The sequence below is a fragment of the Adelges cooleyi genome, unplaced genomic scaffold (genome assembly GCF_023614345.1).
Source record: "Adelges cooleyi isolate 19-005CV unplaced genomic scaffold, UGA_ACOO_1.1 ACOO_flye_CR_arks_rails_tigmint_CR_PRNA_307, whole genome shotgun sequence".
Taxonomy (NCBI): Eukaryota; Metazoa; Arthropoda; class Insecta; order Hemiptera; family Adelgidae; genus Adelges; species Adelges cooleyi.
Genome location: NW_026095978.1, coordinates 3,986,820 through 4,011,286, shown reverse-complemented (window position 1 = coordinate 4,011,286; position 24,467 = coordinate 3,986,820). Strand labels below are relative to the sequence as shown.

Genomic DNA, 24,467 nt, shown 5'->3' with positions numbered 1-24,467 from the left:
TCTAAGTCTAACGTCAGTTTATATTAATTTCTACACCGACGTATCGCAAAAACTAGGTTGTACTATTGGTCATCGTAACCGGTTAGTAAGACAAGATATTAAATTTTTTAATATTATTAGTGTTTTACCAACGATAAACGAGTATTAATTATTCGAATTATTCAAAGACCAGTTGGTCAAATATCCAATTTCATTCCATTTACCGGTGACTTGTATGCAATGTCGCGTCGAGTGGAGTAGACTCTTACATTTAAAAAATATATACACAAAGAAGGGGATCAGTATGTACAGCTTTGTTAACATGGGTAGCACAAAATAAAAAATGGCTGTTAGTGTCGTTTTCTGATTGTTCCATGCGCACATTGCGTCGATTACAAAGTTGCTTGAATTGGATACCTCAATAAATTGGCCATCAATCATCCATGTAACTACAAACAATCGTTATCGTTAAAAGCGTTAAATATTATTATATTAAATTCTATGAACCCCGATCGATTCGAGGTTCAACTATAGCGTGTCGTCGTTCAAGATGCAACAGCAGCTCATATCTGATTTCAAGTTGGCCACACTGTTTTATTTCAATTTACGAGGGAAATCCAGGGCTTATTTTATACCTGTACACTTAAAAAAGGTTAATACTAAAATCAATGTAGTGGATTTTTCTATACATGAGTTGTGTATAAATATAATTTTAGGTTAAATGACAAGATAGTGGACTCTATGAGAAAATATTTTATTACTTTAAGACCTGTCCTCTGTGCTTTAATCTACTCTGCAGGCAATCGACTGACGGGCTTGGAATTATCATAAAGACAATAGATAACGCTTTAATCGAATAATCATCATAACGTCATAGAATGGTAATATTGGTAATTGAAACGGACTTTTTTTTAATCTACTGTCAAGTTTAGAAAAATGAGCTATGAGGTTGCATCTTAAGCGACGGTATGTACAAAAATCATCTCTAGACAGATGTCGTTATTTTAATTATTTTTTTCACGAAAGACGACGATGGTAGTTATAATTCATGACCATCAAGATAAGCTGCTGATTATTTAATGTATTTTTTGTTTTTCATGACTAATGTGCTTACTCAGTATTTCCAAAAAAGTCCAAAGGTGGCCGTAACTGAATTTGAGCCCTATTGCCATGAGGATGCTGATGTACAACAAGTAGAATAAAAAGTGTAGATGTCCCATTTTGATCGATCGCACGTAAGCTGAAAGACGAAAAGACCTATTAAAACTAATTAAGCAAAAATAAATAAATGACAAATGTATTTTTTATTATAAAGTATAGGTGACTTTCGTGTACATAATTAGTAGTCAATTTGGTTGCAAATATAGGTACATCATATTATGTGTTTAGACAAAAGTAGGTACAGGTATATACCGGGGGATTATTTTAACGCCCTACAAAATGTTTAGCAAGTTATTTTTAATTAAAAAGTTAATAGAACATATACGTTACCATTAAGTTTCAAAAGTTGTTATAAAAATAATTAGTTTGAGAAGGGGTTAAAAACCTAAAAACTCGTTGTTTCAAAAGATGATAAGACTCGAGAAAAAACATACAAATTTGAATATGGTCAAATATTGTAATACAGCATAAACAAACATGTTTTGAAAAACGACAACATATCAATTATTTTAAGTGAAAACTGGTGTAGTGCGTTAAGAAATCACAGGGTATTGTTTGGAAAGAGAGTGTTACATATTTTAGAAGCTAAATTTTTTTCCTACTATAGTTATCCTACAATGTCCCTATTATAACATGTGCTATATTTACTAGGTAGGAAGCAGGAAAACAGACTTCCGGCCAAGTAAACTAAATTTCGATTTTTTCATGACTGGTTTGATATGTCGAATGATTTTATTTGTTGACAACGATGTATAATAAATATATTACATTATGGTGCTTAGTTAGTTCCTATATTATATCACGTATTTTAAGCTTATGTAGAAACATTTTTTTTTTTTTTCCTAGCTACCATTTACACCGAGTTTACGAAGGGTTTTTGTTGGGATATCAGTATTTTTTTTTTTTTATATTATAATATAAAAATAAAGTAATAACCGTCAGTATTATTATTAGCAATTTATACACAAAGACAACACACCACAAGGTACAGCACAATACACAACAAACAGCTGTAGACATAACAATGGTGGGGACTCCCCCGATCCGACCCCTCACCATCGTGCACAACGTCTGGCACCGCGCGGTCATCATAATAATTTTTTGACTAAAACAAGTATCTGGAAACCTCAGAAATGTTCTTTTTTTTTATTGTAACTAAGAAAGTATTCAACCAATCGATAAGTTAATTTGTTCGTTCCGATCTACACGACTTTCCCAATCTATTGATATCTCGTATGTGCATTTCTGTCCAGCCCTTAGCCCACAAATTCATTCCGAAATTTATGGTAAAATTTACACGCGTTTAATGGGATTGCGGTGTTTTGTGTATAGTATACACGCCCCGGTAAGCGCTCGCCATTTTTTTTACTTAGCTTCGCGCCACTACCGTGTCGCTGGATTAAGTAAAAAAATACGTCTAACGCCGCTCACGACTATTCGGTTGAAATGTTTTGGTAAAATAACAACGATAAAACAATACTCACTCGGATAAGTTGAACGATTAGGCCTTGAACAATTTTCTTTGAGTTTTTCCTGGACGATCGATGCCGGCCGAAGGACGTCTTATTCGTGTAAGGGTAGCTGCAAAACTGCTAGAGCGGCATATCCAGGGTAAACTACACATCCAGCGTTTTGTCCAGGCGCCGAAAGCGACGGTAGCGCTGTGCGTCATCAAAACATAAATTAATTCAGATAGGTCAAAGTTATTTCGACATTATTTCAAACGATCAATAGTATTTTTGCGGGCTGAGGCGTATAATATTTCACCGTGCTAATTACATTATCACTTTCTGCAATCATCCGGTTCTTTCTTTGCCAATTTATTCGCACAACCTAAATTATGTCGTTCATACATTTTGCCTCTTAGCATTTTATACTATTTACACGGTTCCTTGTAGCATTCCTACACTATACGTGTTTTAACTTTTAGTTTTCTTTAAAATAATATTATACTATAAAGCTGAACTCGACCGAAAACTGTTATCTAGACGGCAAACGTTTTTCTTTGTACATCTAATTACATATTTTAGTTTGAGGTAATTTTGTTTGATATATTTCAAGAATAAGTCAATATAACAACGTGACATTATGACATGAATGGCAAATTTAACAAAGGAACGGATTATTCATGTCCACAATGTTAAAAATAATCACAGTTACAATATTATAAACAAATAGTTCCAATTAACTTACAGACGTTATACTATTATAATTTTATTTATTTATTAAATCTATGGAAAAAATTACATTGAATAACTTTGAGGAACGCTATAATATAAAATGTACGTATACTCTGTACACCTTATATATTATGTGTGATAGTTACAAAGATTACCGCAAATACCAAAATTGTCGGTAATTACCTTATTTCCGATACATACCTATTTTCGGTAAATTGTGTATTTTTGGTAAATACCGTAATTACCGGTAATATTTGAATACCGTAATACCGGTATTCAAATATCAAATACCGCCAGCCCTACTCTATGGCAGCAACTTATTCACCTAAAATTACCTTAATTTATAGAATTAATAATATCTTTAACATTTTGACTAATTGTGTTCGAAAAATATAAAAAATATTTCAAATATTGGACAATAATTTCATGAAACGCTAATAAAAATTGTTTATTTCTAACAAAATGTTTTATCAAAAAAAAAATATACATTTAAACGAACGTTATTAAAATAAGAACAAGTTTAAACTAAATGTTTTAATATTACCTACACTCCTTAAGCACGGTTAAATAGACATAGGTAAGAGCATCGTTAAAAGGAGTCTGATAACTACCGTTATACAATAATTTAATTATGATCCTTACTAATAATTTAATAAATTATTAGTATTCACCTGACGACATACGACCAATATTAGAGCTGCATATAATATAAGGGTGGTTGGGAAGTATTGGTGCAGACTTGTTGGGTTGGTGACCGCTTGCACAGCAGTATCATCAAAATGGAAATGACCAAATCCTTTAAAATTGGCTATGCCCTAGGATATAACGCAAAATGTAAGGTGTAAAAAAATGTAATAGAAATTATTTAAACATGAATAAAATAAAACTGTTCACCCCACCCTCAGAATGCTTCCCTCAGTATAGTTAATATAACAAAATGCTATTGACACTATACTCGAGAACTTGCAAAGTGACGAATGAAAGTTTGACTATTCGCATAATATATTAGAACACGGTTACGTGGAATCCACGAACACCGTTAAAATATTCTTTTGACTCGGATGACATTTCATAGGAATAATAAGATTAAAATGTTACTTACGAAGTCGTCCGAACAGGAATTATGCAAAGATAGGATATTGGTTAATACTGATTGATAAGAATGAACAATAAAATTGTAAGTATCAAGCATGGTTAAATACTGAAGTATCGAACACCGTTAAAGTACAATCTTATTTTATTAGTTCAAAAGATGATTTTAATAAATGAATCCCCGGGTATTTCTGCAACATTTCTCCATGCTACCCATAAAGCCATCCCAAGAGGTACTATCCATTTTTTACCATATATTTTTTACTGCTCAAGTGTTTATATTAATCGTAAGATACTTATTTATATTGCACATATGGTATTAAAGCATTATATAACAATGAACCTTGGTAAATTGATAAATATTTAAAAACTTTGGGATTTAAGGTTGATACTTTTTTTATAGGTTCATAATAAGCAGGACCGTTAATCGGCGCTTTATAATATACCGATATCCGCATAACAATAATTGTGTACTATCACAAAAGTAACAGACTTGGCCCGTCATCGACAGTTTAAAATTAATACCGACAACTCGAATTACCAAACATCTGAATATTTTATTCTAAACGACAATGCGAAAAAATTGAATTTGCATCAAAACTCAAACGCAACAACGCCGACGGCGAGGGCCAGAGAAATGACTCGTCACTCGAGTATCAATTCGAGAGAATGATAAGTGACCGCTGGTAAATAATGAATATGTTATCAACTTTTTTTTCTCGACAACAGGGGTTCTCCAACTACCGCCGCCGTTGGAGTTGGGGGTAGTTCTTCCAAAAAATGATAACACGTGATAAGAAATAAATGTTACATAACCTATAAAATGTGTAACACTATAGATAGTACCAATATCGATTTTACCAAAAACCCGCCAAAAGAAATTTCGAATTTTAATATCAAAAGCATTGCCTTTAGTTAGGTTCTAATCTTTATTGCAAATTGTAGCTAGATCTTTATCAATTCTCTAATTAATCGTGTATTCACTATACACGTAAAATTATATAATGCAAAATTCATAATAAATTACATTATATTAGTGTATATACATAACTTATAAGTATATGTTATAATTTTATATTATTTAGTATAAAATAATAATAATTTTATTGAAATTTCCCACAAATTGTTTGTATTACTATTTAAATAAAACTTTACTTTTTACCTAAATTAGTTGACAGATTGCAAAATTTGGCTGTCAAGTATAAATTAGTTTTACCACATCTTACATATGTATTCTGTAGTTAAAGAATACAGGTAGGAGTTTATGAGCTTTGTCTTCAATCTTGTCTTTTAGAAGATATATTATTTGTAGTAGCACTGTTGTACTATCATTAAACTTATTATCAGTATTGTGATACAATTTATTTCCTAGACTTTTGTACATGTGTGTTCTATGTCAGTCACGTTGTTATTATTACTTAATAATTAAATCATGTTCTTGAATACAAATTAAATGTGTTTTAATTAATTAATCAATTGATACAAATACAAATATACAACATTATTAACAAATTTTGGTACCTAAAAGATATATTAAAGCAAGGAAAACGGAACATATGACAATTGTAGTTTAAATACCTCACATAAATAACTAGAATAAAACATATTTAATTTTCAAGTTTCTACACAAATCAATACATACATTATAAACTTACAGTCCAAAGTGAACCTATTGCCGGATAAAGACTTGTGGTAAGAAAAAAATTGTTGTACAGCCCTTTTGCATGGGATAATAGGTAGATAATAAGAATATTGCATAATATAAAATTATTGTAAACTAGATTAAAAATTTCTGTTATATTAATACAAATGATCAAACTAGGGTCATAATCGTATAAACGTTATACTTAATAAATATATAATGTAATTTATTGCAATCTTGCTTTTACGTTGGTGAGATTATCAAAACAGACTGATTGTCTTACCGAACTTAAAAAAAAAGGAAAACTAACTAAATAGTATCCCGTATCATACAAATTATACATATATAATAATAAAATAATTAATAACGAATTATCAAAAATAATATTCAATACCAAATAATGTATTTTAAATGTCTGACGGAAAAGCTCGCAGGAAATTAGACAAAGAATCGGGCAAGCAAAGGCAGCTTTTATCAAGAAAAAGAAAATTTTGGTTTCGAAAAAAATTAGCAGAGAAATTAAGAAGACATTTTTAAAAACGTTTGTATGGAGTGTAGCTTTATACGGCTGCGAGACATGGGTCATTAATGAAAAGGAAAAAAGATCCCTTGAAGCATTCGAAATGTGGTGTTGGAGACGTATGGAGAAAAAAAACTAGACAGAAAGAGTAACAAATGAAGATGTACTGACCTAAGTTGGAGAAACAAGATCCATAATTAAAGCCATAAAGCGACGACGATGGGACATGATGGGACACGTTTTACGTCACGACGAAGAATTGCATCATACTATAATAGAAGGTGCAATTGAAGGACGAAAACCACCAGGAAGACCAAGAAATTCGTACATATCTCAACTGAAAAATGACGCAGGGATTGATACTTACGCCGGATTAAAAAGACTTGCTGAAGATCGTGATAAATGGAGAGCGAAGTTAAAAACCTTGTAAACCAACCTAATAAAGGTTAAAAAAAAAAAAAAATGTCTGTATTAAAATACCTTGCAGGACTGAATGTTATTTATAATCTATTAGTAGGTTTTTAAAATAATTATTATTTACTTAATATTTTACGGAAATTAGTTTATATTAAGCTTCTCTGGGTATATATTTTTATTAAAGAAACCGAACTAAACAATATGAATTTGTTCAGTAAAAGTTATTCATATGATTTAAAAATATGATTCAATTTTTGGTCAATATAAATTTGCAAATTTACAATTATCTCTTGATTTGAAAATGTCCATATTTGTTAGAAGATTGCATAGCCCACATTTTATTAATCTATGTACTTATTTATTTAATATGGCCATTTACTTAGCGATAACCAAGTCTCTACGATGAACTTAAAGTTTTAATACCACACAAAAACTGTCTACATTCCATTTATTAAGAAATGTATACTTATATGGACATATTTAATGGGGAAATTAATGAGGCTATTCCCAAATCCACTAATATGTATATAATAAAATTATCAAATCAGAAATTAAAAGGTTGGATATCAAGCGGTCAGGTTAACTCTATTTTAACTAAGTGAACATTTGAAAACAGATTAGATAATCCCATTTTGATTTATCATTAATTAAAAATGGTATAATTGTGTTAAAAATATCTTATACCCACATAGTTTTGGTTAGAAATACTAGATCAATCTAGTAGAAGATAATTCTAACTTTATACGGTTAAACTTTTGTACTTAACAATGAAAAGTATAAAAGTTGTAGGTATTTAATTTATCATGCGATGTTATTCTACTGCCGTTTCCTAAAAGAATATAATATTTTGTAACAGGTTAGACTATAATCTAATTAAAATATATTGATAAAATAATAATATGTACTTTGCGTTTATTACAATGCCCATAGAAGCATTAACTGTTAGAATAATTATTCCAGTGGACCAACATGCTTCATTTACATCATAATGTAGAACACTATCTATTGGTCGTCAATATCATCAGATCCACAAATTTTTTAACCTAAAATTATGATATTTGGCATATTTTATAATAGGATTTTTAGAAAACTTTTGGTGAAAATTAAAATTTGTTATCTCAAGCCGTTTAGGACTTACAAAGTGTCCCGTATATAGGACACTGCGTGACTGACAAAAAAAAATTATCAAACACTTATTTATTATTTAAGTAGTTCAATCAGAAATAAAAACAAATCCTTTTTTAATAATTAGTTAAAATGTATATAACTTTTACTTAAATTTTAGAATGAAATTGCCTAAAACAATTTCTATTTCTTCAACGTCTCTTGACAAATCATTAAAAACCAGATGAATCAGCATCGAGTATATCAAGAATTGATTTTTAATTCAATTTATGCATTTTTATAAATTTATAATTCAAAACGATATAACTGTAGTCATAATAGCAACACAAATTTATAATAATAGTACGCATTACACTTTTCGCGCCATTTACCAATGTACAGTTACAACGTCCCAACATTACGAACCCCTGATAAAAGGGTTAAGCCCGGTGGAGGTAAAAAACATGTGACAAGATCATATTTGATAAAATATATTTTTCTTCCATGAAAAAATCATGGTAAACAACATTTCTGGCTGTAAAAACATGCGGTATCAACAATAAAAAACACTAAATTTCGATATTTATTTAAAGTTTCAATTACTCAAAAACTATAAAAAAAAATTACCTTTGATGAATAAAATATAATGTATAAATGGTAATCTATCGGTGAAACACAATAATAGACTTATGACGTTTTTACACAATAAAAATATATTTATTTAAAATATGCTACAATAATCTCGAAAATCATGTTTTTTCAGTTGTTTCAGCTTTCTTTCATCTTCTTTTCGTAGTGGCCACGTTTCCGCTCCGTAAGTTATAACTGGACGCAGTAATGTCGTATATAGCTGTATCTTAAGCTCCCTCGATAAAGATCTAGATCCTAGCAGTTTTGCTAGTCCATAGTAAGCTCTATTGCCGGCAAGTATCCTTGCTGAAATTTCCTTGACTATCTCATTCTTTTCAGTTATAACTGACCCTAAGTATTTAAACTGCTTGGCTCTGCTGAAAACATAGTTCCTTACATTCAAGGATAAGTACACACCCGCAGTGTCTCGTCTGCCAACGACCATGTACTCCGTTTTGGTTTCGTTTATCTGTAGTCCTACTTTCGATGCCATTCTTTGTAGACGGTCGAACAGTGATTTCAGTGCGTTCGGTGATTCTTCCATTAATACCAAATCGTCCGCGTACGCCAATAGGCCTATTGAGGAGTCCTGCAGTTTCACTCCTTCGTCGGGTAGTATCGATTATAATACCATTTTTATCTTAGCCAAGTTGGTTTGGTTTGTTCTGGCCCGGACATCTTAAAACATTTTTAATCCTGTCCGGGTTTTAATAACATAATTTTTACCCGGGCTTGGTTGGTCCGAGTTACGAAATAATATTTTACATGTCGGACCGGTCCGGATAAGTAGTATTTTGCTATTTCATGGTCCGGTCCGGACCAATTTTATTAGGACCGGACAGACTGCTACTGAATACCACTTCCCAAAAAATGCAAGCATAAAATATGTACTTGTTGAATGGGGGATAATACATGATTTCTGTTTGTATGATGAACTGTACGGCTGACAATGTACTCCAACTTAACCGAGTTCATTCTGAACTGTTCGTTGTATTCATATCGAGCAATACAATTATTAATAATTCTTAAACGGAACATTATTTTTCGACGAATGATAAAATTTTCACCGTCGCTGTCTAAACTTAAAAACGAGGATGACTACATTTTAAAAAAATTCTCAGTGTTTAAGAATAAATATAAAATAATATTAATAACAGTTGTCACTTAAAAAACTATACTCCCAGAGACTAGTCAAATTGTTATCATATTTTCAATAATTGTAATAATTACAATACTAGTTGTGAAATAACGTTTGTCGAATCATGACAGTTGGGACGGTGCCAAATATTGCGTCCATTACGGTTAGGTACTTGTTTTGTGTGTCAGTGCCACAATATTATAAGACGTTATTATTAGGTATACCGTATACAATGACATTATTGTTATTATGTTATTATCTTACCGCAATACAATGTGTAAAACCGCAAAAGGTTCGGACGTAAACGATTTTTGAGACGAGACCCCGAACAAAAGGTATCGATATAATAAAAAGACATATCCATGTCAATATAAGACGGGATGATAATAATATTATAATTCTATTATCGAACGTTGTTTATTGTTGCTGAGATCCTAAGCGATTACATGGGCCCGTTTACTTACCGTGTAAACAAACGACACAACAGATGTTGTAGAGGAGATTTTGGATTATTTTTTAGGGGAGAGGACACTTCTTCTTTTAGAGCCGCGGTCGTGCACATTATTATAATAGACATGATAATATTATTTCGTCGGGACCGTTAAACCGCATTCGATTATGTCACCGCAACAAGTGAACGCCAACATCTGGGCGGTTCGGATGACCGATATCGGATAATAATATCTCGTCATCAATAACAGCTAATTTAATATTGTGTAATAAAAAAAATTATCCATCAGGACATATTTGCACATACTATAGCCGCACCTGGACAGGTCGATAGATTTAGTTGTAAGACGGTGTGTAGCCATACGAATAAATAAATAACAAATAATCTGATGATGGAAAATTCGACAAAATGGTTTAACATTTAAGTATTAAATAAGAGACGTTGCTTTTGACGGCTTAGGTGGTGAAATTTATCTACACTTACCACTTTACTAGGTACCTACATCATAAATTACGGATTATTCAGCAATTAAAACAATTATACAAAAAATAACACCATATCTGTTAAATAGGATGTAATAGTATTGTCACACAAATTAGTACAACATAGTGTACGTATGAACTTAGTCACTACAATAATTGATTAATATATTATGTTATATATATATATATTGCATGTTTATATCATGTGAAAATAAGAGTTTTGAATTATGAATTTAAAGAGAATTCTAATAAAAATATTCATTTAATATTTATAAGAAACGAAAGTAAATTTTAATTACCAATAATTATCGTTGTCGTCATATGAACTATTTGTTTTATTGTCATTATAAATGTATCGTAAAAATATGTACTATTTAAGAAAATATAATATATATTTTCAATATTTTAACACAGTTTATTTTTTTATTGTTTGAATTATGCCGTTTGCGGTTTGCCGGAACCAGGTTCTTAGATAACCGTTAATTCTGATAAACGTTAGTGATATTTTAGTTACTTTTATTCTGATAGGATTGGCAGACTGATAGAATGTGATTTTATATTTTGTAGTTTCGGGGTTGGTCACGCTGATAAAATACAAATTTGTGTTATCATTTGGAAGAACTCTTAGCTTTTATCATTTTTTGGATGAACGTATAGTTGCTTCTCTCTAAGGGGAAAACTAACGATTCCTTTTTTTTGCATTAAATATTTTTTTTCTTATTTTTAAGAGTAAAGGAGGAAAGAAATAAAAAAATAAACTATTTAAATAAACTCTTAACCACAAAAAGAATACTCTATAGCGTACATATGTACTTCGCCATTTCGGTAACAATGCTATGATTAGTATCCACTAAATACTCCGCATCTGGAGATTTGTGTACTTTTTGGTTTTTTATGTTCCTCATGTGTTCTTTAAATCTAATAATGTCTTAACTACATAGCTGTCAACACATTCATCACGTTGTATTTTATAAATCTCCGACTTTTCCTCTTCCCCTATTTTGTCTTTGGTGCTACCTAAAAAATAGTATACTAATTGTACTCGCTTTTTGAAATCTACACCGGTGTACGTTGATGCTATAATATTTTGTTATTTTAAATATTTAAATGTTGGTCTTCATATGATAATTATTATTTAAATCGCCATCATTAGCATATCCGAGCTCCGTAGTCTGTATAAATAATTTTGTATTTATTTTTGATGGTGTTGAGACCTGTTCACCTAACTACAACACCACTCTTCCGACCATTATGATATGTTGATTATGAACACCATGTTGTTGGTATCTTCAAACCCGCCATACACAGCTAATATATTTATCTTTCTTATTATTCTAATATCCTTCTTATCGTACTAATTTTTTAACTGTACAAATTATATATTTTTTCTATGATTTATTGTGAAATATTGTAATTTATAAGCTCTGAATTGTTTAGTTAAACTTAATAGCATTCGAATACACTGACACTGACAGCTATCGCTTGCAATCGCACTAATTGGCAATCCAAGTAAGTAAGGTAAATAAACCTGTCTAAACAAATCTTTGATTCCAGGTACTCTAAATATAACTTAAGAACAGCAGATTACGATATCGCGTGGTTGGGCTACTGGCCAACACGTGAGGCTACAAAATGTTGTAAAGATAATAATAATAACAAACGATAGTTGGGGGTTTATTATAATGTTTTTTTAACTAGAATAATTAAAACATTTTACATACAAAAATAATTAATTTATAGAAGGAAATCTTTAAAACGTTGGACCTATTATAGTAAATAATTCTGAGTTTTGCTAAGTATTTCCATTGAAAGCAATGATTTATTATTGCTTAGTCCAAAGAGCCAAGCAACGGCAGACAAACTACCATCTAAGTATCTTTGTTTTTCTAAAAAAATATACTACATTGCTTATTTAGGTGTTTTTGTCTACCAGGTGTCAACTTTTTTATCTAATTCTGATAGAAAAATAGAAGAATGTTTGTCAGCACAAATCCTGAAGATGCCCAAAAATTTTATAATGATATTTTTAAACAAAACATTGGAATCAAACAATAATTTTGAAGATGAAAATGGTGTTTTATTATATAGTCCAGGTACTCATTATTTTTTTATTTTATTTTATAATTAATCATTAATGATCGATAAGTTAAATATGATCTCATGAAGAAGCATTAATGTTTCTACAGTTCTTAATATTTTACCAGGTTATTGTAATTATTACCAATTAATAGTTCGTGTCAATATATTTTGCTAAGTTAGCAATTTAAATACATGGTGAATGGTGTTCAACTTATAGTGAACCACTGAATATCTCATTGGGCTTAATTAATAATTACATTTTTTTATCATTAAGTTTTTATACAATGTGATCTCAATTTCTCACAATTTTTTTGTTTTTACCTCCCTCTCAACTTAGTTTATTTGATAACAACTTTTGAAACTTTAAGTAACTGAAGGATAACGCATACATTTTATATATTTTTTTAATTAAGAATAATGTACTAAATATTTTGACTGGTCGATAACCAATTTTGGAACTATTTTTAAAGTTATAAGAGTTTAAAAGTTAGGATGGGAGTGAAAGTGCACGCAGATAAAAATAATACTACAATCCATCTTTCCTCCTGCCCTAAACTTGACACTTCAATAACATCAAAAATAGTTATCCAAAACTGGTTATCGACCAGTCAACATTTTTAGTGCATTATTTTCAATTTAAATAGTTAATGAAATCTATGCGTTACCATTTAAGTTTCAAAAGTTGCTATTAAAACAACTTTGTTGGGAAGAGGTGAAAACAAAAAAAAAAATGGTAAAAATTGTGTAAGAAACTATGAAAAGAAAAAATTTAATTTCTTGAAATAAATATTTATTTTCCATACATTACATTTATTTTTAAATTATTTATTACTTAAAGATTAAGTAAATATAAATAAAATAATAAAATGTATTGTAATATTTTTCAAAACAATGAAAATGATGTGTTATGAAAAAAAATGTTTTCTAAAAAAAACTATTACTTTTTTTTTAGACGTATGAAGTCCGGAAATCACACGTTTTGCAGCAAACCGAAACATGTAAACCTCTAAAATGTGATAAATATGATGTTATAATTTTATGATCGCTTTTCATTTCTGAACTTGTATCAACCCAACTCTGTCCCTAATGTTAACGGTTCTTACATGGACTTCATATTTTCCAATTAGAATTTAATCGGTCGTTACCTTATCAGATTTATTTGGTACCATTAGACTCTTACAATCCGGCATTGTTAACTCAATTACAGTGTAAAATAAACCCATCAACACGTCTGTCCTTCGTCGTAGTACTATATATCTTTAATTACGGTAATCATAAACAAATGTCACACTATTTAGGTTCTAACGATTGTTCGAGTTTGTGTGACATTAATATTGCGCTTGATTTTAAGTATCATAAATATTATAAGTATAAAATAAGTAAGCGACAGTAAGTGAAGATAAATAATGTTGTTTTCTCTTATATTACCACCTTGCAATGTTCGATCGGTAGTTGCTTCTGATCTTGGAATTGCTATCTGGCCCAGCGACGCCAAATAGTTATTTTGTGTGTATCCAAACTGATGCAACATTTAAAATTAGTTAACCCAGAAACATGTTACACGGACTTTTATATTAACATTTTTTAAAAATTCACTTTTAAAAGTGTTTTAACTTCGATAAGGAACTGAGAATGGGTGCATCACCTTTTTCAAATCACTTTTACCAAAAAGTAAATTTTAATTATTTTGTTTAATTAAAATTATATAGCTTAACAAATTGTACTACCGAAAATCTTAGTATCATTGTCTGTGTTTATCTGATATTTACTAATCTATTAGAATCAGATAATAAGTCGAAAGTTAAAATAAAAATACTTCAAATGCTTACCAAACAATACGCATGGATTTGCCAGAATCCATCGTAACAGAGACCTAATAAATGTACAAGTTTAGGCAAACGAATTGTTTAATTGTAATGGTAGAAATTCAGTTAATATGCAATAAAAAAATGATTGGAAAAAACATATATTTTTAAGGTTTAGTACACATATGATATTACAAAAACAAATGTATAAAAAAAAAACAACATTTGAAAGTGGAAAATATGTGTTAATACATTTGTATAATCATTCACGTTCTTACAAATAAGTGCAAAAAAAAACAATTACTAATACTTTAAAAAAAATTCACAAAAACTTTATGTTATGTCCATATGCAGAAAATGGTTAAAAAAACCTTTAAATTTTATATACTTTAAATGCATTTTGTTATTTCTTATGCTGTAAATTTAATTTTTTAAATAAAATGATAAAATAAAACAAGAAAAGTAGATAAATTGTAGTAACGTTTAAATTTAGTTAATTTTCATTTAATAAAGATTGTTTATTGATACTGAGGTGATATAATATCACGGCACGTCGTGACCTACAGTCCATTTATATATGATTATTATTATATTATGTGTAATAATATTATTTTGCTATCAAAATAATCTAAGTCTAACGTCAGTTTATATTAATTTCTACACCGACGTATCGCAAAAACTAGGTTGTACTATTGGTCATCGTAACCGGTTAGTAAGACAAGATATTAATTTTTTTAATATTATTAGTGTTTTACCAACGATAATCGAGTATTAATTATTCGAATTATTCAAAGGCCAGTTGGTCAAATATCCATTTTCATTCCATTTACCGGTGACTTTTATGCATAGTCGCATTGAGTGGAATAGACTCTTATATTTAAAAAATATAAACACAAAGAAGGGCATCAGCTTTGTTAACATGGGTAGCACAAAATAAAAAATGGCTGTTAGTGTCGTTTTCTGATTGTTCCACATTGCGTCGATTTCAAAGTTGCTTGGTTTGTATACCTCCATAAGTTGGCCATCAATCATCAATATTACTACAAACAATCGTTATCGTTAAAAGCGTTAAATATTATTATATTAAATTCTATGAACCCCGATCGATTCGAGGTTCAACTATAGCGTGTCGTCGTTCAAGATGCAACAGCAGCTCATATCTGATTTCAAGTTGGCCACACTGTTTTATTTCAATTTACGAGGGAAATCCAGGGCTTATTTTATACCTGTACACTTAAAAAACGATAATACTAAAATCAATGTAGTGGATTTTTCTATACATGAGTTGTGTATAAATATAATTTTAGGTTAAATGACAAGATAGTGGACTCTATGAGAAAATGTTTTATTACTTTAAAACGTGTCCACTGTGCTTTAATGTACTCTGCAGGCAATCGACTGACGGGCTCGGAATTATCATAAAGACAATAGATGACGCTATAATCGAATAATCATCATAACGTCATAGAATGGTAATATTGGTAATTGAAACGGACTTTTTTTTAATCTCCTGTCAAGTTTGGAAAAATGAGCTATGAGGTTGCATCTTAAGCGACGGTATCTCTAGACGGATGTCGTTATTTTAATTATTTTTTTCACGAAAGACGACGATGGTAGTTATAATTCATGACCATCAAGATAAGCTGCTGATTATTTAATGTATTTTTTGTTTTTCATGACTAATGTGCTTACTCAGTAGTTCAAAAAAAGTCCAAAGGTGGCGGTAACTGAATTTGAACCCTACTGCCATGAGGATGCTGATGTAAAACAAGTAGAATAAAATGTTTATAGGTCCCATTTTGATCGATCGCACGTAAGCTGAAAGACGAAAAGACCTATTAAATCTAATTAAGCAAAAATAAATAAATGACAAATGTATTTTTTATTATTAAGTATAGGTGACTTTCGTGTACATAATTAGTAGTCAATTTGGTTGCAAATATAGGTACATCATATTATGTGTTTAGACAAAAGTAGGTACAGGTATATACCGGGGGATTATTTTAACGCCCTACAAAATGTTTAGCAAGTTATTTTTAATTAAAAAGTTAATAGAACATATACGTTACCATTAAGTTCCAAAAGTTGTTATAAAAATAATTAGTTTGAGAAGGGGTTAAAAACCTAAAAACTCGTTGTTTCAAAAGATGATAAGACTCGAGAAAAAACATAAAAATTTGAATATGGCAAATATTGTATAAAGCATGAACAAACATGTTTTGAAAAACGACAACATATCAATTATTTTAAGTGAAAACTGGTGTAGTGCGTTAAGAAATCACAGGGTATTGTTTGGAAAGAGAGTGTTACATATTTTGGAAGTTAAATTTTTTTCCTACTATAGTTATCCTACTATGTCCTTATTATAACATGTGCTATATTTACTAGGTAGGAAGCAGGAAAACAGACTTCCGGCCAAGTAAACTAAATTTCGATTTTTTCATGACTGGTTTGATATGTCGAATGATTTTATTTGTTGACAACGATGTATAATAAATATATTACATTATGGTGCTTAGTTAGTTCCTTTATTATATCACGTATTTTAAGCTTATGTAGAAACATTTTTTTTTTTTTTCCTAGCTACCATTTACACCGAGTTTACGAAGGGTTTTTGTTGGGATATCAGTATTTTTTTTTTTTTATATTATAATCATAATAATTAAATGTCAATTCAAATAGTCGACGTCCCGCCAGTCGCCTAATCGTCTCTTCCATGGGATTCGTATAATACATCTGGCTCATAGACAAGCATAAAGGCGGCTTGGGCAGCGCGTGGCGTTGGCGCGCGTTTTTATCATGTCACGACGTTATCGTATCAAATAATAACGGTGACGGCGTGTGTTGTTTTTATTGCCGAGTTTGTACTTTGCTTAAATTAAACGTAAAATTATTATTATTATTATTAATTACACTGTTGTTCATTGTCATACGTGGTTTTTTATTCAATAGTGTTTCCCGGTGTGTCAAACGTTATCATATATATAATAATGAAAATTAAAAACGGCGAACGGCGTGTTTTGTTTTATTTGGTGAATTTTTGTCTTTGTAGTTTGTTATATTATATACATATAATTATATATTAAACGTATAATAGTTATTATTAATTACATATTTGTCCGAATTCGCTCACGGTTTTCGTTCAAGAGAAATCGACGTGTTTCCCGGTGTGCAAACATTACCTATTAATATGCGTCGTTGGATGTCGGTACGTTTTTTAGATTTAGAATATATATAATACTATATAGTATAGTAGTATATTACATTTTGCTTAAACCAAATTATCAAATTAATTAGATGTACAAAATTCTTATCTTTTTCAAACCGCTGTGCGTGGTGATAACGATACATTTCATATTTTTTGTTGAAAAATTTGTTGACATATATATCTACTATTTATTTTCAATTAAATAACTTACTGACTTATTTTATATATATGTAAATTATTTGTTTTAGGCCAATACTATAGTGAAATCATAACCGACGCGTGTCCGTTTAGAAGATTGATTGCTACTTCTATCTACTCTGTCTTTAATTAATACAATAAGTAGTTATTATTGTTACCATCGGTTACAGACTGTTATCCTATGCCGTCATCGATTAATTTGCCTGCGGCCAACAGAGAACTTACACCGTAGAAGTTGATTTTTTGTTATTTATGAAGTATTTTTTAATAATTAGTGCCTATCTAATCTCTATACTCAACCCTAATTTAAATTGACAGTTTTTTTTTCATTATACAGTGTCTTAACCGACTTCTCTTAACGCTTTAGTTTCTAAACGTGCACACACATACGATACTGATGTACAAATAATTAAAACATTAATTATTTCACATTTTTTTGTTAAAGCTGTACAATTGTGATCACTACATAGAATACAAATTATTTTAGTTTTTTTATATATATTTTTTTAATGATATATTATTTCACGTTAAATTGGCATTATTTGAATACATTTTAATTATTTCATTTAGTAGGATGATTTACCTATATAAATATGTATGATCACTATCGAGTACTATCACTTACCCTTTAGGGTTTTTAAAATTTGTGTTTTGACTTAATTTGTGGTTTTAATATTTTAACTTTGGAAAATTCAGACATTGTAGGTAAGCTATGTGGAAATCAACAATTCAAGCTAAAAAAATCTAATAATTGTCATTAAAGTTGAAAATATAGTTTGTATTCTTTGAAATTGACAAACATATAACTTTTTTAAATCATGTATCTGATTTCACTTTCCAGATAATTTTTTTTTTAGGAAGTATTATTGTAAATTATTTAGTAGAAAAACATTTATATACCTATCTAAAAATAACATAATACATGGATTAATTTAAAAAAAGTTTACTGTTGTTAAAATAATAATATATATATATATATATAATGAAAAATATTTTTTTAAATAATAATAATAGTATATTCGATGCACTGAATAAAAATTGTTCGGATCTAAAAACAATCAATTTTTAGTTTTTTACACCTGGGGCTACTTTTGTGTGCTTAAATTTATATACATTATTGACATAAAATATCTATGTGTTCATTCCGCTCTAATAAGAAATAACTATATTATATGATCTAATTTATTTTAATCACATTATACATAGCAACATACATAGCATTATACATAGCAACATCTTATGCTATTCATATGCTCTAATCATTCCAGTTTTTACTCCCTGGCTTTATAATACTTATTCAACCAACGAATAAATGCATTTTTACACAGTCTTATAATAAAAAATTATAGGTATGTTTTTTAAAAGCATCAGCAGAAGTCCCTATATCATCTTTTTAAATTCTTAAAACAGTTGTCTCTAGATTATTTTAGCGTTCAACATTTTGTGTTCTTAGACCGTTTTTATGAGTAGTAATCAAAAATCAAAAAAATTGTCTGAACATTTATTTTTACTAACTATTTAATGTTAATTTTTTATATTATATGTATGTATATATATATTTTTTTTGAGCTGCTGTTGATATAGCTTGAACTAAATTAGATACTTATTAATATTGATATTTTGGTTTTTTGGTGGTGTGATTTCAGACATAGGGCATTATTAAAACATAAAAATAAAATATTAATTTCAAATCATTTTATTGCATTTTAACATTTTGAAGCATGGTGGTATAAGTAATATACCACTTTTTCAAAAAATAGCCTACTCTCGCACAGTGGTATATATTTATTACCACCTTCATAATCATGTTCAGAGAAAATCGGAGATAAAAATGCTGTGCTTCAAAGGGTTAAAATTTATATTGAAAATCGACATTTAATTTACTATTTTATTATTTATAGAAGTATAATATAAGTATTCGCTCCACCCTAAAAAAGTATAGTAAATCTATAGATTTTGCTATATTTTTTTAAATTGATCCTACATAATGAAAAATAAAATTATTTAAAAATTGTTTATTATTATCATTTAGTAGGATGAATTGTTGGTTAGCCATCTAAAAATATATCAACATATGGATTTATACCTTTCATGGTTTACTTAAAAAAGTATTAATGTATATATCAATTTATCTATTATGTATAAAATATGTCTGGATAAGTATCAAATAATTTAGGTATTTTATGCACTGAATATTATTATTATCATTTTGTACTCTGACCGTTTTTATAATCACCGCCGGACACTCGAATAATCAAAAATATTTGCTACAAATTATTTCAGACATTTCATTCATGTTTTGTACTCTTGAGTTCCCAAGTAACCGTCACACAAACATATCATTCTTCCACACTTTTAAACTTCTAATAACCAACAAACGTCAGACCTTAAGTATCAAAGTACCTTTAGCATTAAAGGTCCAGATCCAAAAACTAAAAGATTTGCATCGAGACAATTCATTTAACCTCTCTTTGGACATTTTTATAAGCTCTGCCAAATAGTCGATCAATAATAATGTATTTATCACTCTTCACTTCTTTCCCTTTTAAGTTTTAATATAAACTAGACATTTCATTCATGTGATTTACTCTTGAATTCTTAAACACTTATGAACTTCTGTTAAACCACCAGACCTTTAATATACATATTTAATGCATTATGCTGTTGGTTACATTCTAAATGTACAGTACGTCATTACCGAATAATGGCATAGACGGTGATTTCTGAACAAATAAGGATTTTAATTCAACCAATATCTAGACATATAACGTATACGTTTGAAAAAGTTTTGTTGCACATGGGAACACCATATCAGACATATAGCCGACTGACCTCTAAACATTTCTATCTATTTTTAACCATAGCTATTACCAAGCCCGTGAAGTAAACAACACCTCAAACAATTCAAATAAAAAAAAAAAATAATTGTACTTTAAGCAAGTAGCACACTCGCTTTAGTAGTAGGACATTTCTGATCTGACAGATAGCTAGACTTGCACTACAGTTAACTGGTACTTAGCTTGCAAAACACTTTTTCGAAACTAAGTATGAACTATGATTACTGGATAAAGGCACGATGAATTATAACGGTATACTTTAAAACATAGTGAGCTGACTCGACACCGTGGCCGGCGTAGCCGGGCACCCCACTCGGAACCGCTGTGTACAGACATATAACATACTACGTTTAAACAAATTTTGTTTCACAAAGGCAAACCTTAACAGACATTTAGCTGACTGTCCTCTAGACATTTTTATCTGTTTTAAACTCATAAAGTTAAGCGGGATGACACCGGCCTATATTGATGACGTGGTCTATAATATAACTACTTTTACCAAAGACAATTTCCATTATACACTTTTTCCCAATGGCCAGCTTCTTATCAAGTCTCTTTAACTTTTTACAATTTTAATTTAAACTTAATTTTAAACCTGTTACCTCCTCATAGACTGTAGCCTACAAACCTAGGATATTTTTAGTTGGCGGAGCGAAGCGACGGCGCCGAGCGAGCGAATGGTAAAACACTCGGAGACCTGCCGTCCTTATCAGTTTTCAACACGAATTCCGCCCACTGATAAGGAACTGGACATTGGTAGTAAAAAGTGGTAACAACCCAAGTAAGCAAAACCGGACACTTGATATTTATTAACCGTCTAACTTCTAGCTATTCTTTTCAATTTAAAATTTAAAAAAATTACAGATACATAGCTAGACTTACTCTACACTTAATCAGTACTTAGCTTGCAAAATATTTGTCCATAACTAGGTATGAATTCTGATTACTAGATACAGCCTATAGGTACCGTGAATTATAACGTCATTCCTTTAAGACGTATTGCGATGGCTCGACACCGTGGCCGGCGCAGCCGGGCACCCCCCTAGGAACCGTTGTGCATTGACTTCCACATACCGTGGCCGGCGCAGCCGGGCACCCCCCTCGGAATCTGTGACCTCCCCGAAAATACTTTGCAGCGAGGGGACGTGAGCGTGCCCGGCGTAGCCGGGTACAGTACCGGGAATCTGTGACCTACCCGCCCGACTCGGGGGCCTGGGGGCGGAGCCCCCAGCTAGAGCGAAGCTCTAGTATAAAAATAAAGTAATAACCGTCAGTATTATTATTAGCAATTTATACACAAGGACAACACACCACAAGGTACAGCACAATACACAACAAACAGCTGTAGACATAACAATGGTGGGGACTCCCCCGATCCGACCCCTCACCATCGTGCACAACGTCTGGCACCGCGCGGTCATCATAATAATTTTTTGACTAAAACATGTATCTGGAAACCTCAGAAATGTTGTACTACTTTTTTGCTTGTAACTAAGAAAGTATTCAACCAATCGATAAGTTAGTTTGTTCGATCCGATCTACACGACTTTCCCAATCTATTGATATCTCGTATGTGCATTTCTGTCCAGCCCTTGGCCCACAAATTCATTCCGAAATTTATGGTAAAATTTACACGCGTTTAATGGGATTGCGGTGTTTTGTGTATAGTATACACACCCCGGTAAGCGCTCGCCATTTTTTTTACTTAGCTTCGCGCCACTACCGTGTCGCTGGATTAAGTAAAAAAATACGTCTAACGCCGCTCACGACTATTCGGTTGAAATATTTTGTTAAAATAACAACGATAAAACAATACTCACTCGGATAAGTTGAACGATTAGGCCTTGAACAATTTTCTTTGAGTTTTTTCTGGACGATCGATGCCGGCCGAAGGACTTCTTATTCGTGTAAGGGTAGCTGCAAAACTGCTAGAGCGGCATATCCAGGGTAAACTACACATCCAGCGTTTTGTCCAGGCGCCGAAAGCGACGGTAGCGCTGTGCGTCATCAAAACATAAATCAATTCAGATGGGTCAAAGTTATTTCGACATTATTTTAAACGATCAATAGTATTTTTGCGGGCTGAGGCGTATAATATTTCACCGTGCTAATTACATTATCACTTTCTGCAATCATCCGGTTCTTTCTTTGCCAATTTATTCGCACAACCTAAATTATGTCGTTCATACATTTCGCCTCTTAGCATTTTATACTATTTACATGGTTCCTTGTAACATTCCTACACTATACGTGTTCTAACGTTTAGTTTTCCTTATAATAATATTATACTATAAAGCTGAACTCGACCGATAACTGTTATCTGAGTAGAATGTTCCACAAAACCAAACGCTTGAATTATTGCGTAGGAACAATCTTGAAAAGTTTAAATGATAAAATATACACGAATAGTTTGTGCTCACTTGTGGGTCATCACCATAATAGTTATACATTTCCAAGTGTATGATAATATAATAAATATTTACAAAGTATAAAAATAAAACAGAAGCTAACACGTATGCAATGATTTATTCAGTTTTTATATGTTTCGATATTAATTTTTGGACACTTCAGTATGAATCGTAAAAACACATTTAATTCTAGCTTAAAAGTTAAGAAGGTAGGTTTCACAATAGTTTATTATGTATGTTGTTATTCCTGATATTATTTTTTTGTACTACAATCTTAGCAAATTTCTATAAACGACATTATTCACAATTATTTATTTTTATTAATTAAACGTTTTTATTTAACCAAAAAAAATAGATACTATTTGTACACTTTATTTCTAATTGTTCCAAAAAATAATTTTTACTACTAATCAGTGAAGTAGTAAATTATTAAAAAAAAAAAAACTTACAATATTTAGGTTTTTTTAAGAGTTGTTGCAATATGTGGACAACGCGAATATCATAATTTGTAAAAATAAATCAACAAAACAAAAACATATTTCTATTATGATTTAATGATATTTTTTATGATTATCTACATGTTTTTACATGCTTTTCTTTAGTTCGCTAACACGTACGTACGTTTGTACGGGTATTTTTCAAATCTTGCAAAATTAATTTTACCCACTTTCCGATGTTGTAGAGGGCTAAAACTTAGCTCAGACACTCATCTTGGATGACAATACAATATCACGTAATCACATTGGGACTCGGACATCTAGGTCGCCTTACACAGGGTCAAATGTGGGGGTCATTACACTAAAATTTCATGTTTTTCCAAATCTTCCAAAATTAATTTAGTAATCTATTCAGCAATCATTAAATACCTTTAATAGGACTAAAAACTAAAAATATAAATTTAAAAAAACTTTTTTAAAAACATGCTTTCCTAAAAAAAAAAATAGTAAAAAGTAAACTAAAAAGTAAAAAATTATTTTATTACAAGAACAATTTACCATTCAATTGTAGCATATTTTATTTAAAATGTCAATTACTTTGAAAACAACCGAAAATTAACTACAATTTTAAATAATAAGCATCTTTAATTTTTGACTAAAAAGATTTACATTAAAAAGCGTGGGCCCTATTCAACAAAG

General features: G+C 30.4%; 1 long non-coding RNA gene across 2 annotated transcripts; it reads right to left on the bottom strand.

The window, feature by feature from the left end:
* Positions 1-22,841, bottom strand: LOC126839690 (uncharacterized). Of its 2 annotated transcripts, none has more exons than XR_007685945.1 (3): positions 22,744-22,841; positions 1,094-1,219; positions 1-428 (listed from the first exon to the last, which is right to left on the bottom strand). It is a non-coding gene; the product is annotated as an uncharacterized LOC126839690 (long non-coding RNA). The 2 variants fall into 2 exon arrangements; XR_007685946.1 differs by lacking the exon at positions 22,744-22,841 and adding an exon at positions 2,625-2,722.
* Positions 22,842-24,467: the final 1,626 nt, after the last annotated feature.